Source organism: Odocoileus virginianus, chromosome 1, assembly GCF_023699985.2.
Source record: "Odocoileus virginianus isolate 20LAN1187 ecotype Illinois chromosome 1, Ovbor_1.2, whole genome shotgun sequence".
In the NCBI taxonomy this organism is placed as follows: domain Eukaryota; kingdom Metazoa; phylum Chordata; class Mammalia; order Artiodactyla; family Cervidae; genus Odocoileus; species Odocoileus virginianus.
The window spans coordinates 47,870,214-47,888,097 of NC_069674.1; positions in this window are offsets into that span (position 1 = coordinate 47,870,214).

A 17,884-nucleotide genomic window follows, 5' to 3' on the forward strand; every position below is an offset into this window, starting at 1 on the left:
ATTTTTTACAAATGCACATTATTTGTAATTTGACTACAGTATATGCTCATTGTAACAGGGTCAAGAAGCAATAGAGCTCTCTGACTCCTAAGGTCTGCTCCTAACCCCGTCAAAGGTAACGGCTATTAACGGCTATCCTCTTCTTCAAATATCTTATTGGATGCCTCATTTTCAGAACTGCTTAAAATAAGTATAAGACTAGACCTCAATCTTATCCAAAATTGCTGAGGAAAATAGTTTAAAAACATACACTAAAAATAATGTAAAAGAGAACCATGTAACAGAAATCCCTAGATGGGAAAAATCATTTTTAAAATTGCTGTGATTTGTACAATAGCTGATTTTCCCATGCTCTATATTTTTGTCCCTTTAAAATTTTTCATATCTTGAAATTACCAAGAGCTCCAAGTCTATTTGCCTGAGAATGAACAAATAAGCCTCTATTACTGTTAAAAAAAAAAAACAAAAAACTCTTTTCCCGACACTAAACAGGAATGATGTTTTTGTGAAAAGTTGAATAAAATACTTTGAAAAACTTTGTGTTTGTAGAAATATAAGGAGGTGAGGTTATGAGTCATTGTCTATAATCCTAATGATTTCTTACCCAGGATTGACATTGGACCCCTCGAGAAGAAAGATATCTCAGCAACCTAGGCCCAAAGCCGAGTCAATAACCTTATGGCTGTCCTTGAACTTCTCTCATTTTTAGTCCCTCTTAACTTTGTGTTGGTGCAATATTTAAAGGCCAAATTTATACTATAATAATAGTTAATATTTGTATATCACTTACAAATATTTACAAAAATTTACAAAGCAATTCCCCACCTATTATCTTGTTTGACATTTGAACTTCCCCAGAGATGTGTGTTACCACTCTTGTGATGACTATTAGCTTCCATGACTCAGATGAGAAAACTGAGGTTCAGGGAGCTTGAATGACTTGCCAAAGATCATATGTTCCATAGTAGCAAGACTTCTACCTTCAAATCTCTTGCCTTTTCCTAGAAGCAATGTTGGCCCCCAGATAAGAAACTTTGGGTCATAATCTCGTGTTATCATCAAAATCCTCAATAACTTGTAGGAAAAAAATTAGACAAGGTATTTTATATCATTGCATTTTTTTTTTTTTTATGCAGCCAATACAAAGTGCCCAAAGTGTCTCTGAGGTGTCTGCTGAGATGAGGAATGAATTTGCTTGAGGGGAATAGTCAGGATGTACATGTGGCCATCTCTGACTCCAAGCCCTGATAGGGGCCCTGGCCAGTGTTTTTGATGTGAATCAAGGGCCATGAACTCCCCTTTTGCTCAAGAGGGTACTGGGGTTCCCCACAGCATATTTGCCAACACCACTCACCCCAGCCTCCAGCCTATCTCTTTCCCTGGCCTGCTGTCTTATTGCTCATACCAGCTGCAGTGAGCCAGAGGGGCAGACGAGTGAAACTGACACTCCAGGGAACTTACAAGACTCTATTGAGTTTAACAGCAGGTCTGGAAAGATGAAATGCTTATGGGTAGGACTACTAGACCCTCCTGGAAGATATGTTGGGCTTCGGGCCTCAGGTGGTCTGGCTCATGAGCTACATATGTGTGCATGCTTGAAGTAAAGCACCATGGGAAAGTCCTGCAGCAAATGAATATAAGATAGGGTCGGGGGAGCTGAATTTGAATCTCGCCTCTGCCACCAAATAGCTAGAAGCTTCCTAACCTCAGAGATCCCCTTTGATCATGGAGGTGAGAGGCAGGAGCATTATCTGCCATATATGGTATATAAGGTTGTTATAACAACTCAATGAAAAAAAGTTTGTGAAAGCACTTAATAGTGCTACAGCACTAAAGCAACATCTGTTTGGGTTTTGTTTTTGCGATTGGTTTGTCTTCCAGATAGAAATCTCTGCCCATAAAATTTTCCACAGTAAAGGGACACTGATAGAAACAAATGGCTCCCCTCCACTGTTTCATCATCTATGTGCTCTTTCAGACAGCTCATCATTTTCTTCTCCCTTTTCCCTACACCTTTGGAATTCTTTCCCTGACGATTTATCTTAATAAAATTAGTTCCTCCTAATTTTAGCAACACAACTCAGATTGCAACTCTGAATGTTAATGAAGTTGAGGTTCTATGTCCAAGATTGTATTTTTGTCCCCCTATATGTAATTTCCTCTATAATTTCAGAGTTTTTATCTGGGCACATGGCTGCTGAATTAAAGATCACATTTCCCAACCTTCCTTGGTGGGTCATGTGACTAAGTTCTGGGCAATGGGAGTGAGCAGAAGTGATGTGTGCAAACTCTGGGACTTACCCTTTAAAGGAAGGAACATAACCTCCTTCTCTTCCCCTCCCTGCTGCTTGGAATGCTGATGTAGCTTGGGACAGCCATCTCAGATCACAAGATGGAGGGCATGTGTTAAGGATAGCAAACAGGACATTAGAAGCAGCTTGGGACCCTGACCCTGTTGAGCCATCCTACCTTTGTCATAAGACAGAAAAAATGAATTTCTTTCTGGTTTAAGCTATTATGCTTGTAGGTCTTTTGTGATGGCATCTTGACATACCTCATAACATGTTTTAAAGAGGAATACTTTGAGGTCTACAGCTTCAGATTTTTTGAGTTTGGCAAATTCCATGTCTGTCCCAGATCCTGGTCTAAACTAGAAAAAACTCATAGATGCTTTTCTATGACTTCCTCCTCTGCATTAGTGTTCACTATTATTATTAAAATTGTTGTTGTTCCCATTAACATTGATTTAAAGAAACCAGGTGAAATGATACATTTATATATATAGCTAAGTCCCTTCTCTGTTCACCTGAAACTACTACAACATTGTTAATCAGCTAAACCCCAATACAAAACAAAAAGTTTAAAGTTTGGGGAAAAAACAGGTTAACTGCGCCTGAACAACAGCAACAAATAGGCAAGTTGGGATTTATCAAAATTAAAAGCAATTGTGCATCAAAGGACATCATCAAGAAAGTGAAAAGACAATCTACAGAAAGGGAGAAATGATCATTTTTCTGATAAAAGTCTAGTATCCAAATATATAAAGAATTCTTACAACTCAACAACAAAAAATAAATAATTAAAAAGAGCAAGGAACTTAAATAAGCATTCATACATTTGCTTCAAGCACATGAAAAGATGATCAACAGCATTAGCCATATGGAAATGCAAACCAAAACCACAGTGAGATGCCATTTCATGTCCACTAGAATAGCTATTAACTTTCTTTTTTAAAGGAAAATTAGCAAGTGTTGGTTAGGATATGGAGAAACTGGAGTCCTCGCACATTGGTGATGGGAATGAAAATTATTCAGTTGCTGTGGAAAAGTTTGGTTTTTCTTTAAAAGTTAAGCACAGAACTACCATATGACCCACCAATCCCACTCCTAGGAATACTGCCCAAAGAACTGAAACAGGTACTCAAACCAACACACATATACACCTGTTTATAGCAGGGCTATTCATGATAACCAATAGGGGAAAGCAATTCAAATGTCCACTAAATGAATGAATGGATAAACATATGATATGTGTGTGTGTGTTCAGTTGCTCAGTCGTGTCCCACTCTTTGTGACCCTGTGGACTGTAATCCGCCAGACTCCTCTATCCATGGGAGTTTTCTGGCAAGAATACTGGAGTGGGTTGCCATTTCCTCCTCCATGGGATATCCCCAACCCAGGCACTGAACTCATGTCTCCTGCACCTCCTGCATTAGCAAGCAGATTCTTTACCTCTGCACCACTCGGGAAGCCCACAAGAGAGAATTAGTCAGCCAAAGAAAGGAGTGAAGTACTGATACATGCTATCACATGGATGCACCTCAAAAAACATTGGGCTAAATGAAAGAAATCTGACACAAAAGGGCCACATACTGTATGATTCTATTTATAGGAAATATCTAGAATGGATACATTCATAGAGACAGAAAGTAGATTTGTGGTTACCAAAGCCTGGTGCAAGAGGAGAATGGGAAGTAACTACTTAATGGGGTTCCTTTTCAGGGTGATGAAAATGTTTGGGAACTAGATGGAGGTGGTGGTTGTACAACATTTGAATGTACTAAATGCCATTGAATGGTTCACTTAAAAATTAAAATGGTTCATTTTATGTTATATGAATCTCACCCCAGTCTTTTTTTTAACTATACATGGGGCCCCAAAGCAGTAGTAGAATTGTTTACAGAAAGGTGGCCAATGGTACTGGGGTCTGCTTGAAACAAGAGGCTGAACCATCTGAGCAACTGGATAGCTAATGAGCACCTCTTTTCCCCTAGAAGCAAGCACTCCTGCTCCTCTTTCTCCCAGCCATTCATTAGGCTCCAACCTGCTACTTGTCAGGTAGCATTAGCCATCCAGGTACACAGGGAACTGGAAGTCTCTTGCTCTTCCTGATTCCTTATTTATTAGGGTAATGAGAACATGACCATGGCTCTGAGGCAGAAATTCCAAGATGGATATTTAGGGTATATTCAGGTGCAGCTGGTCCACACGGGGTGGACTGAGGGACTCCTACCCACAGGTCTGGGTCACTCACCCACAAGCCCAATTTTGTCACATCCTTACTCTGTATTCTAGAGAATGTCAGTTACCCTGTGACCTAGTTTTCTCACTTTAAAATAGGGCTAAATAATATTTTCCTTAATTAATTTCAATATCCAGAAACTGATTGTTTCTCAGCACTTCCCTTGCTACCACCCTGGTTTGAGTCACTGTCATCTTTTCCTTGATAAATGCAGTGGTCTCCTAACTTACCTCCCTCCTTCTGCCATTCCCTTCTTCCCAGCCTATTGTTACACTGCCAAAGACTGGTCCTTTCAAGCACAAGTCAGACTGTGTCATTCTTCTGCTCAAAGCCCTCCAGTGTGCTCACCTTAGTTAGGGTAAAACCAGGTCTTCACACTGGGACCTTTAAGGTCCTACAGGACAGGATTCTGGCTTCCACTCTGATTTTATTCCTTACCACCAGCCCACTGCTCACTTTACTCTACATCCACTGATCTCCTTTCTGTTCCTTCTTTGGGGTCTTTGTACTTTCTGTCCTCTCTACCTGAAAGGTTGCTCTTGTCCTTGCCTCCTCCAGGTCTCAAATTCATGTTCATTGAATCGGTAATGCTATCTAACCATCTCATCCTCTGCTGCCCTCTTCTCCTTTTGCCTCAGTCTTTTCCAGCATCAGGGTCTTTTCCAATGAGTCAGTTCTTCACATCAGGTGGCCAACATACTTTGCTTACTTCTCTTGTATTTTAAGGGCTTCCCTGTTGACTCAGATGGCAAAGAATCTGCCTGCAATGCAGGAGACCTGGGTTTGATCCTTGGGTCAGGAAGATCAAGGAGGAAATGGCTATGGGGTCCATGGGTTTGCAAAGGGTCGGACATTACTGAGCAACTAACACACACACAACTTGTCCCCTACTAAAATGTAAGTTCCACAAGCTATTTTTGCCTACTACTATATCCGGAGCGCCTAGAATAGTGCCTGGAAAATAGTAAGTGATCTATAAATATTTACTGAATGAAAGAACAGGTTCCTTTGAAAAGCAAGAAGACAATGAATGTGAAAACACTGTACAAAGGCATAGTATTTTTTATTTGTATCAAAATGTAATGTGCTTTAACAAGGTCTACACTGGAACGATCCATGATATTTGGGGAAAATAAATAACAAAAATTAAAAATTTCACTATTCAAAAGACTTCCAGAAACCCCAAAGGATATTTTAGGACCCAATAGAGCCTCTGTTTTTAAGCTTTCATCATTAATAATCTTCCCAGAACCCATTTCATCAACCTTAATGGAATGGGCTTGAGTTGAGCAGCTTCCTGTTATGTGTGAGTCAAAGGAGACTGGGTATTTCATAGCCTGTGTGGGATTTTACGAACATATCAAATTGGCATTTTATTTGCTACTGCAAAAATTAAACTAGAAATGAAAGTAATTTGGTTCAATGAAAAAAAAAAAAAACTCAAACTAGGGGAAAAAAAAGGCCAAATCGCACAGAGGTCAGGATTGCCAGGAAGGTTTTCTTCTTAAAGTCTTATAAATAGAAGGTAATTTCTAAAATGTCAAGGGTTTCTCGGCTCAATTAAAATTATTTGTAGCACAAATGGTTGAGACCAGGGAGTACTTTAACCATGGAAATGCAGTTACAAGAATAATAAGCAACTAGGTTATTGTTGTTTAGGAGAAACCTTATTTAAATGTTGAAGAATTTCAATCATGTCGGATGCCAGAAAGGGCCAGTTATAAAGGGAAGTAGAGCTGTTTTCCCTCAGATTTCTTTCCCCTGCTTCCACTTAGAAATAGGAGACCGCCAAGAGCCATTTTGCAATCGAAACAACTTCATTTCCCATGTCCATTTGGAAGAAAGAGCTATAACTCAACTAATACATATTTAGGACAGGTTGGGGAATGGCTGTGATGCTGCAGCCCTGAGCTCAGAGCATATAACTTCTTTCTAAATGTGTTTTGGACTCCATGGCTGTCATCTACTAAAGGATGAATTTTGCAAATATTATGAACTTATCCATTTGGGAAGCAAAAACAAATATCGGATAGACCAAGCTTTTGTCATAGATAAATAGTTCTTTACATAGCAAGCCCAGGAGTGTTCAGAGCAACCTTGCAAAGTCCAATGAAGTGTCAGTTCAAGCCAGAGGCATTATCATTTACTGTCAACATGGACTGTCACCACTTATGGCCATAATCGGAAAAATTACTGATGATTGATACTGACGGCAATGATGATTACTCTTGCAATAAGCTTAATTAAAATAATGAAGTGCTACTGCATGTGACTTAATTGTGGCACGGGTGGAATAATGTGTACATGCCACAAGGAAGTCACCAACCTGCATGACATTCATATTTCAGTCCTGACACAGCTGGGGAGCCCCGGAGACACTGTGTGTGATTTCAATGGCCCCCTCCCTTCTCTCTTAGGCCCACAACTCCTCATCCTTCTTGTACACATAATTGCTAGAATAAGGGCAATAGCAAGAGTTCTACTCGTTACTCCTTTCTGCTGCAAATAGAGCTCAGCAGATGACTGGGACTGTCTCCCCTTATTGGCCTCTCTGTGGAACTACTGACCAAACTGCGTGGGGATAATAAGTTAATCTCTGGGCTTCCCTGCCACTAGTCACCCACACAAACAAAGGTGAGGGAAACCATACAGAGAGAAATGCTTCTGACCTCCTGGAACACCAGCTCTGAAAGCCAACTCTTGCCTGGCCCCTACCATCAGTTCCTTTTTCTTCCCAGAGCTTTTTGCTGCTTTCTTTTCCTCTGTTCCTCCTGGACTTGGGGTGTGGGGGAGATAGGAGGAGAAAGAATAAAAACCTTGGAGGGACTTTTAAACCACCCAGAAGGTCAACCTCAAACCCAGTCCTGTGTCCATTTCACGTAATTGTTGAAGGCCTTAAAAACACAAACAGCTCTCATCCACAGCGGGAAGATCAAAGAGACATTTACCCACTTGCTTAACTTAGAAAAAATAAAACACCCAGTGCAAATTGTGGGCTTTTAACTATCTTGCGGGACCAAAAACTTAATCAGAGTGCTGAGGACTATAAACATGTAGGAAGGGAAGCAGACAGTCATTAAAATCTGATTATGAGGCCAGCAGTGCTTATCGGCCCGACTGCCAGCCTCCCTGCGGAGGGATCGGCTGAAAGAGAAAGGAGCATGATGGAAATCAGCCTTGAGCATCTTTCCTGCACTTTTAGAAGAATGTGGTGCCATAGGGGCCACTACACCTTACCTCCTTTCAAGAGAAAATTTGGCCTCAATGGTTCATGGAATTGTTTTCCTTTCTGCTCACTCACAAAACATTCATTGTATATCGATCATAGGACAACAGAAAAATGCAGACTCTCCTGTAGCATGCCATAGCAACTTTCTCTGGCTACGTGGAACTGGCATTTGTTTCATTTGTTCATTCAACAAACATTTACTGAGCATAGTCTATATGCCAGACTGTGTTTTGGGTGCTGAGGACACAGCAATAACATGACAAAGATCTTCGCCCTGATTGGGCTTATATCCTAGTACAGAGAGTTGCACAATAAACACATAAGCAAAATATATCAGTTGCAGAAACGATGTAGACAAGGATAGGAAGTGTGAGGGGAGGGCTGCAATCTTAGATAGACAGCCAGAAAAGACCACACCGAGAAGGGACACTTGAGGTGACACCTGAGGAAGTGCTTCTTGGAAAAACTAGGATTGGAATCAGGAAAAGCTATCAGGACAAGTTCTTAAAAGAAGGAACAGAAGTGCCGTGTAGGGAATGTCACCCTGTGACAGGGCTTCCTGGGTGGCACAGTGGTACATAATCTGCCTGTTAATACAGGCGATGTGAGAGATGGGTTCTATCCCTTGGTCAGGAAGAGCCCTTGGAGTAGGAAATGGCAACACACTCCAGTATTCTTGACTGGAAAATTCCATGGACAGAGGAACCTGGTGGGCTATAGTCCATGGTATTACAAAAGAGCTGAGCACACACCCTGTGACAGGCACAACATTGGCCAGTTTACCTATATTATCTCTTAATTTAATAGTGACTTCTGTTGGCACTCACCTAATTGCAACAAATTGGGCGATCAAAGCTAAATGCACTTAGGTCAGTGCCTAGGGCTGTCTGTTGTCCCAACTCTGAAGTCCCCTGGAGCCTATCAAAACAAATGGCTCTGGAACTACATTCTCATAGCCCCTTGATCACACTTCTATTAGGTATCACACTTCTGTTAGGTATCAGTTCATCTGTCTGTCTGTCCATCTATCCACCCACTTGTCTATCCATCCAACGAATGTTTATTGAGCACCTGCTCTGCTAGGCTCCCTTCAAGACCCTAAGGTTTGGGATGTAAACAAATCTAGCAAAAAGCTCTGCCTTTGCTGGGCTTGCATCCTAAACATATTTCCCTTCTCCAGGGGATCTTCCCAACCCAGGGATCAAACCCAGGTCTCCTGCATTGCAGGTGGATTCTTTACCAACTGAGCTATCAGGGAAGCCCTACGTTTTAAATAGGGGTCTGGAAAAGAAAATAACTAAATATATGTTGTATAGTCATGGTGCCAGGGCTTCCACATCTTGTTCCTGAAACCCCAAAACTTGCTGTTGGTGATGGAGCTAAAGGAACTGAAAAACACCTCCATCCTTCCTAGGATATACCTCATTTGCAAATAAAGGTAGACAAATTTCCATGATGCTACCTAGGAGGAAATACCAGGAAATGTAAAGGCTGACTCCCAGGCACACTCCCCTAAACCAGAATATGTAAAATAAAAAGTCGAAGATCATTCCAAGGAGTGATGTTAAATTGACAAAAGACCCTGTGGGTTTTACTGGACCTGTTTACCTGGTTTGTCCTAGTCTCTCCCATCTTCACATCTGCCAAGAGTTCAGGGATGTGTTGGCTTTCATTTCCTTGAAATAGTTAATCTTTGCAACCCAGGTTCCAAATGGGAGGTTTAAACTGGGATCAGCTCACTCTATGAGCAGGTCATTTAAGAGCTCAATCTCATCTTTGAAATATAGATTAGCCAGGAGAGTATGAGTTCAGCATTTCTATGTAATGTTGTTTCATTGATCCTGCAGGCCAACTGGACATGGCTTCAGACGGATACCTAAAAATTAGTTTTAAAACTTTCCCATCTTTTAATATTTTATAACCTGTCAGAAAATCAATTACGGACTCTGCCCCCTTTCAATGCTTGGTTTCAGAGGAGCCGATGTTTAACCAAAGTGAGGGTCTTTACTCTCCTTTACAAAAAGCAACAGACAAGTTCAGAGTGAATGATGACTTCAGGGAAATTCTTGGATTTGTAAAGATTTAGAGATGAATTGAATAGCTTTAACCCGTCAAGTCCAGAGCTTGGCTTTCTCTCTCTCCAGTGCAATAACCAGAGACTGGTTTCCCTAAACCTTGGGAAAGATCAGGGATCCAGAGGCCAGTGCTATGGGGACCCAGGCATAATTTGAACTTGTCAAATATCTTGATATATTTTTTCAAGCCGAGTGAACCACAAAGAGCTTTCTCTAAAACCCATCCCTCCTTTTAGGCACACACGTACACATGGAACAGTCTTTCAGATTTAAAAATATCTTTCTATTTTTTGTAACAGAGAAGGATTTAATGGAAAGAAAAACATTAGGAGACATACTGAAGTGATTTTTATTTTCTTCTTTACCTTTTCTATACTCTGTAAAATTTCTAATATGAAAATGTATTAATTTTTTTTAAAATAAGAACTTAGCAAAGTTACACCAATGTAAGATCAAGAAAGTGGGGTTAATTTCAGTCAGGTTAACAATAAAAATTCCAAGTTCCGTATCATGGGAGCTATTAAAGAAAACACATATGAACCAATTTCTACTGAATGGTCAAGTACATCAAGATGAACCATAGTTTGTCCCATGAAAATATCAATCATTCATAATTTAAGAAATTAGGGGTGAGGAAGAAGGGAGGAAGAGATAGAGGGGAGAAAAGATAAAGTCCTGAGCTAGGAGGGAAGGGGGGAATAAAAAGAAGAGGAGATGAAAAGTCAGAAAAAAAAAAAAACATAGACTGAGTCAGGTGGCTCAGGAACCAATAATGTGTTGGGTTCAGTAGGGAAATTCTAGCTCAACTCATACCCACGTTTATTTCAGTAACAGCAGGAGCCATGGTACAATAATCCTCATCCCTGGTAGAAGCTATGGCACCACTGAATGCTATTCTTTAAGTGGAAGTGAAACCCTTGCTGTCTTTGTTATACTGACATTTAATAACCAGAAGAGTCCTGGGAGAAAGACACCTAAGGTAGCTGCCTTTGGATTAGTGGCCACTGCTGCCAGAATAGGGATACCAGTTATCTGCCCCTCTTTCCACTTTCTAACAGTTGTGGCCTGAAATCCAAAATTTAGAGGTCTGTCACCAGTTGAGTCTAAAAGCTTGGGAAAACCCAGTGGTGCTAGTGGTAAAAGAACCCTCCTGCCAGTGCAGGAAACATAAGAGTGAGTTCAATCCCTGGAACAGGAAGATCCCCTGGAGAAAGAAATGGTAACCCACTCCAGTATTCTTGGCTGGAGAATCCCATGGACAGAGGAGCCTGGCAGGCTACAGTCCACAGGGTCACAAAGAGTCAGACATGACTCAAGCAACTTAGCATGCATGCAGCAAGGGGAAGAGGAAAGAAGCTAGAAAGACGGCAGATGGGGAAAGGGGATTGAGGTGGCCATAGTGAATTACACTGAACAGTTTACCTAAAAGATTAACAAAGAATACATTGGATTTCTGCTTTGTGCCACCTGGCTCTGAGAACTCAAGTTCTTTCTTGGTTATCACATTTGCCAAATTTGCCAAGTCCCTGAAATGTGTTCTCAGGTAAATTAACCATTTTTTTCCCAGCAAATAGAAAGAACCATGTTGTTTTCTTAGTCCCATTTGGCAATGACATTTTGAATAGAGGAAATGTCTAAATATCCTCCTACTTAGTTACAGAGGTGCCCAATGTAGGCCTCACTCTCAAATCCACCTCTCACTAGCAGCAAGAGCTTGAGCAAGTTGTCATACTTCCCTCCCTGAGCTTTATCACCTCTGAAATGCAGAAGATATTGTAATAATAGTACCTACCTCTCCAAGTGGTTACAAGGGTCACTCGTATTAGTGAAGGTGAAACATTTAGAAAAGTGCCTAGCATGAATTTAGAGCTCTGTTTTAATTTCGATCGTTGACAGACATTTTTAGTACCTGTTATGTGCCAGGCACCATGCTGAACACCTGGAAAAGTGAAGATGTCTTTGGAGCTTACATTCCAACGAAGTCATAATAAAATCATGACAAAAATAGCAGTAACAGTGGCAGCTAGAATTTATTGGGAGTGTAATATGCAAAACCTAATTTGATCTTCATATTAACCTTATGAGGTGCTGTGCTGTGCTTAGTCGCTCAGTTGTGTCTGACTCTTTGCAGTCCCAAGGACTACAGCCTCCCAGGTTCCTCAGTCCATGGGGATTCCCCAGGCAAGAGTGAATACTGGAGTGGGTTGCCATGCCCTCCTGCAGGTGATCATCCCAATCCAGAGATTGAACCCAGGTCTCCCACATTGCAGGCTGAGCTTTCCCAGCTGAGCTACCAGGGAAGCCCAACCTTACCAGACAAGTAGGAATATTATTTATAGGAGAGGAATCCTTGGGCTTAGAAAGGTTAAGTACTTTGATCACACAGCATAGCCAGTGAGTGGCTGAGCCAGGACTAAAGCCAACTGACACGGATCCCAAATTCTAGGTCTTAACCTTGTCTTTCTATCATTTTAGGGGAACATGGGCTACTTGCAAATAACAATCGTGGTTCTGGGGAACTGCACATCTACCTTGTGTCTCCACCTTAAAGCGTCATTACCCTACCTCTATTTCTTTATGTGAGGCATTGAATTTTGGGGGGCTTCCCAGGTGGTGCTAGTGGTAAGGAACCTGCCTGCTAATGCAGGAGATGTCAGATGCACGGATCAGGAAGATCCTGGAGGAGGAAATGGCAACCCACTTCGGTATTCCTGCCTGGGGAATCCCATGGACAGAGGAACTTGGAAGGCTACAATCCATGGGGTCACAGAGAGTCAGACATGACTGAGCACACAGGCACTTATTGAATTTTTTGGTACCACCCATTTAATGTGATAACATAAAACTACTGGGTGTAAAACATCTTCCCGACTGATCAGAGGAACAACTCAGCATCTGAAAGAACATTTAACACTGTTCAATTCAGCCTTCATGCTGGGAGACAAGCGCACATCTCGAGGCCCACCCTGAGCCAGTCACTGGAGAAGGGTCTAATTGGTTAATCATATAAATTACAATCACTTAATCATTTTAATCACCATCAGCCAATTAGTTCAGAGTTATGGGCTCTGAGGTAACAGTTATGCAAATGTTTGTTCCACTGTAGGCTATTAACAGCCATATTTCCTCCATCAAGCAGACAGAGACTGATGGGTGGGGGAGAAAAAGGAAAGTGAGCATTTGTTCAGTTTAAACTTCTTTCCTGTTGGATTATAATGAAGCATTCAGTGGGGAGAAGCACCAACCACAGTGATTTCTTTATTTTCCTCACTGTGAGTGTGCTGTGCAGGCTAGAGGGAAGCTCCTGAGGGCAGTGCAGGGGCTGGAGAGGGGGAGGATGGACCGGCTAAAAACTTGCGTGGGACTGAGTTTAACACGCTACTGCCAAGAGCAGTGGCTTTGCTGGTTGCTTAGAGTACTGTAGTGCTGCAGATAAGGAAACTGAGGACCAACATGGGGACATGACTTTTACAGCTGCCTTTCCTCCACTAAGCAACTGAGAATGTCCAACAGTAATTCAGGGGGATTAGCTCAAGTGCGAACAGAGCGTCTGTCTATATTTTTTCATTACCATCTCTAACAGTAATAATTACTTTATAGTAACAATGAAGAATATACAACACCACTGAAAAAATAGGCTGTGATCAGTGGGCCAGAAGTTTTGAAGGATCCTTGAAACACTGGTGATGTGGAAGTAGATGTATTCTATACATCCAGTCTCTGGTTTAGTGCCTAGTATATGATAAGTGTTCAACAAACACTTGTGAATGGACAAATTATTAGTGGTTAAATGGAAACTCTTTAGGAAATAAGGAGTTCTCATTTTTTAATATGAATGAGCTCTGCAAATATGCATGTGTGTGCTAGCATGCCCACCGGTTGGCCTCTGTGGTAGCCTTCTGCTTGTTTTTGTCCCCTGCGGTACCTGCTGTACTAGAGCTTTCTGTTGAGGGGTCAGTAGAGTGGACCAGCTCATTTGTGAGCCCCCCATTGTCATATTTTCAGGAATGATAATTTTTAAGAATGAGAAACAAACAGAATTGCAAAGACAGAACTAATTCTGTAAGGTCTGTGCAAGAGGTGGCGTGGTTTTATGGCCCTTAGAATGCCATGTGACTATGGCAGTTTGCTACTGTTCAGTTGCTAAGCCATGCCTGACTCTTTGCGACACCATGGACTGCAGCACGCCAGGCTTGCCTGTCCTTCACTATCTCCTGGAATTTGCTCAAATTCATGTCCATTGAATCGGTGATGCTATCTAACCATCTCATCCTCCGCTGCCCTCTTCTTCTTTTGCCTCCAATCTTTTCCAGCATCAGGGTCTTTTCCAGTGAATCAGCTCTTCACATCAGGTGGCCAAAGTATTGGAGATTTAGCTTCAGCATCAGTCCTTCCAATGAATATTCAGGGTTGATTTGCTTTAGGATTGACTGGTTTGATCTCTTTACAATCCAAGGAACCTAAAGAGTCTTCTCCAGCATCATAATTTGAAAGCATCAATTCTTTGGTACTCAGCCTTCTTTATGGCCTAACTCTCACATCCATACATGACTACTGGAAAAACCATAGCTTTGACTATATGGACCTCTGTCAGCAAAGTGATGTCTCTACTTTGTAATACATTGTCTAGGTTTGCCACAGCTTTCCTTCCAAGGAACAAGAATGTTTTCATTTCATGGCTGCAGTCACCATCTGCAGTGATTTTGGAGCCCAAGAAAAGAAAATGTGTCACTGCTTCCACTTTTTCCCCTTCTATTTACCATGAAGTGATAGGACTGGATGCCATGATCTTCATTTTGTGAATGTTGAGTTTTAAACCAAGTTTTTCACTCTCTTCTTTCACTCTCCTCTTCATTTTCTGCCATTAGACATCAAATCACATCTGAGGTTGTTGATATTTCTCCTGGCAATCTTGATTTCAGTTTGTGATTCATCCAGCCTGGCATTTCACATGATGTACTCTGCATATAGGGTAGTGCTAGGCGGTGCTGGTGGTAAAGAACCTGCCTGCCAATGCAGGGGACGTAAGAGTCTGGGGTTTGATCACTAGGTCAGGAAGATCCCCTGGAGGGGAGGACATGGCAGCCCACTCCAGTATTCTTGCCTAGAGAATCCCATGGACAGAGGAGCCTGGCTGACTATACTCTATGGGGTCGCAAAGAATCAGACACAACTGAAGCGACTTATCATGCATGCAAACACTCTGCATATAAGTTAAATAAACAGGGTGACAATATACAGCCTTGTCCAACTGTTTGTGACCCAATGGACTGTAGCCCACCAGACTCCTCTGTCCATGGGATTTTCTAGGCAAGAATACTGGAGTGGGTTGCCATTTCCTACTCCAGGGCATCTTCCTGACCCAGGGATCGAACCCATTCCTCTTAAGTTTCCTGCATTGGCAGGCAGGTGTTTTTTTGTACCACTAGTACCACCTGGGAAGCCCTTTATGGCAGTCTAGTCTTTATTTAAGGAATGCCTCAAGTGATCCTGAGACTTTGCCTGCCTTTGCTTGTTAGTTGAGAGTGGGGTTGGGGTTGGACCCTTCCCCTCCCCTTTACCAAACACACACACAAATACACACCATGTTTGTTACAAAATCGTCATTCATTTATTCAGTAGTTCATGTTGAACTATTGAATTTCTGTTATGTGCCAGAGATCATGCAAGGGACCAGGCAAATAGCACCAAATTGGCAAAACACTTGTGATATGATGACAAAGTGTTGCCAAATTCAGAGAGGAGAGGTCAGTTCTTGAAGGCTGATGGAGTTTTGGAGAACTTCCTAAAGGAGGTGGAGTTTTATTTGGAGAAAAATTGAATAGAGATGAAGACAGGGAATTTAAAGTAGAACATTAATTTGGCATCACACTTTATGGTACATACATGTATGAGAAATATCCATGTCATTAGTGTAGTGATAGTTTTTTAAAAAAAATTTTCTTTATTTTCCAACTTAGTGTTTTTTAATGCCTAAAGGGAGTAACTGGCCTTGTTTGAACTTGTTTACATAGATGGGGTCCAGAGTTGCCTTACCCCTAGGCTGGTGGGTCAGTAGAGGTTTCATGGTAGCTTCTTGTTTGACCTGAGTAGATGACATCTCCCCTCTTGCTTGCCTTACTTTTAAAACTTCTTCAAACAGGGAAAATGATATTTACCTAACCTATCACTGTTGTGAAGAAAAACATAAAAAATATGGCAACGCACTTCAGAGAACGAGGAACTGCTTTAAAAAATGCCTAACAGTGAGTATGCTTAGGTTAGTAAGACACAGAAAACAATGGGTAGAAATGGAAAATTTGACAAAAATCACATACAGAGGTTTTAAAGATTTTCTTCCTTCCTTTGTAAATGTAAATAGAGCATTTACAACACTCTATTATTGAATTTAGATTTTTTTCTTACACTTAATTAGTCAAAAGTCAGGCGAACACTCTCTGAAATCCTTTTACAGGTCAGACACTAGCCAGGGTCCATATTTGAAAGGACAGAGTGATTGAACCACTTCCCTCTTTGATTACTTCTCTGTTTTCCAGGTTTTGGATATACAGTTTATACTATATACATTTGCCTTTGTAACTTTGAAGTCATTTTGTTTGTCTTTGGGGGTCTCTCCACCTTCACTCCCAAATATATATCCTGGAGAAGGGAAAGGCTACCCACTCCAGTATTCTGGCCTAGAGAATTCCATGGACTGTATAGTCCATGGGGTCGCAAAGAGTCGGACATGACTGAGCGACTTTCACTTTCACTTGGGTGTCTCGCCACCTTCAGTTCAGTTCAGTTCAGTTCAGTCGCTCAGTGTGTCTGACTCTTTGCGACCTCATGGACCGCAGCACGCCAGGTCTCCCCGTCCATCACCAACTCCCAGACTTTACCCAAACTCATGTCCATTGAGTCAGTGATGGCCTGAGATTCTGAGTTTCTAGCAGATTCAACCATCTCATCCTCTGTTGTCCCCTTCTCCTTCTGCCTTCAATCTTTCCCAGCATCAGGGTCTTTTCAAGTGAGTTAGCTCTTCTCATCAGGCCAAAGTATTGGAGTTTCAGCTTCAACATCAGTCCTTCCAATGAACACACAGGACTGATCTCCTTTAGGATGGACTGGTTGGATCTCCTTGCAGTCCAAGGGAACTCTCAAGAGGCTTCTCCAAAACCACAGTTCAAAAGCACCTTCACCCCCAAATATATATAGATTCCTGACCTCCTGGGGAGCTTGCTTAATGAGGATATTTTGGCAAGACAACTCTCTTAAGAGATCTGATCAAACTAAAACAGCAAACTCAAAACTGATTCTGACCCCAGGATCATGAGGTGAGTTCAAGGCATATGTCCAGTTTGATTCAAATTCCTCTTCCTTTTCCTGGCTCAGGATGGAGTTGAAACTTACCCGAGTCCTTTCCTAGACTCTAAGTCCAGCTTGATTTATGTAATATACGATGTTTTGTGTCCTAGTTTGAGTTTCCCTGGAAGCAGATCCAGAGACAAGGATTTGAATGGAAGTGATTTATTTGGGAGGGGTAGGAAACACTGGCAGGGAGAGGGAAATATTACAATGAGTGGCTGGAGCTGAATCTGTGGAATAGTATAGGATTCAGAACTAGATCCCCTAGATGGCTGGTGAACCAGATTATTTAGACACCAACTCCAGTCTGTTATTGGTTGAAGGCTGCTGGGAGAGGGGTTATTAGTTCCTGGTATAGAGCTTGGCTTAGTTCCAGAAAGAGCCTTGGGTTTGGAGATACAGGGACTGGCAGCAGGAAGTCATCCTTCCTCTTAGGAGCACACAGACGCTCCAACTGAACAAAGGAGATTTCCCTGCTTTTTCTTTATACTACAGCCTCTCTACATTCATAAATATAAATGTACTTTCATAAATATATGCCTTTATATATAAACCACTCAATTCAATACAGCAAATAACTGAGTTCTCGCTAACTGTACTGGGCATGGGAGATACATGGACAAATGGCACAGAATCTGCCCTTAAAGAAGACTTGACTGACCAGTGTATCAAGCCAGTGCTTCTTAGACTATAACAAGCCTATGAATCCCTGGGG